This window comes from Triticum aestivum, chromosome 2B (genome assembly GCF_018294505.1).
Source record: "Triticum aestivum cultivar Chinese Spring chromosome 2B, IWGSC CS RefSeq v2.1, whole genome shotgun sequence".
Classification (NCBI taxonomy): domain Eukaryota; kingdom Viridiplantae; phylum Streptophyta; class Magnoliopsida; order Poales; family Poaceae; genus Triticum; species Triticum aestivum.
In genome coordinates, this window is record NC_057798.1 from 798,273,269 (window position 1) to 798,274,217 (window position 949).

Consider the following 949-nt stretch of genomic DNA (forward strand, 5'->3'; position numbering starts at 1 on the left):
CGTGTGTCGGGGCAGCGCCTGGCGGCGACGGGGCAGGGGCGACGACGGGGGCACACGGACGGCGTCGGGGCGGCGGGCGGCGTCGTGGCAGCGGACGGCGTCGATCTGGGCAGCCTGGCGGCGTCGATGAGCTCGGCGTCGTCGGGCGGGCCTTGGGCAACTGGTGATGTGTTCGTCAAATTTTCCTAAGTGCTGTATATATAGCAAGAGCATTGGTCCCGGTTCGTGAGTCCAACCGGGACTAATGCCCCCTTTAGTCCCGGTTGGTACCACCAACCGGGACCAAAGGCCTCTTTTCAGCGGCCCAAAGGGCGGGAAGCGGCGACCTTTAGTCCCGATTGGTGGCACCAACCGAGACTAATGCCCCCCCCCTTAGTCCCAGTTGGTGCCACCAACCGGGACCAAAGGACCATGTGCTGCCCGCGTCGGGGCCAAAGTTTAGTCCCACCTCGCTAGTTGAGAGGGGCGCGCAGTGGTTTATAAGCCCCACTGTAGCACCCCTCTCAAGCTCCTCTCCACCGTAGGCTTGCGGGCCTAATTGCTACTGCTTTGCCTGATGGGCCTTCTGGGCCTACTGCGGGCATGAATCCTGGCCCATGGTAGGGTTTCTAGTCGTATACACGCCGTGGGGCCCAGTAGGAGGCATTTTTTTGTTTTCTTTCTTGCTTTATTTATTTTATTTTGTTTCTACTTACAACAAAATACTTATTGTTGCTATTTTTAATTATTTTCCAGTTTTTTGTTTTGTTTTCTGCATTATTTATTTTCTTTTGTTTTTTGCTTTATTTTTTTAATTCTTTTTGCTTTTAGTTTCAGAAAAATTATAAACTTTCTTTTAGTGCCATTAGTTTTCAAATTTGAAAACACTTTTTTGTTTTTTTGTTTTCTTTCTTGCTTTATTTATTTTATTTTGTTTCTACTTACAACAAAATACTTATTGTTGCTATTT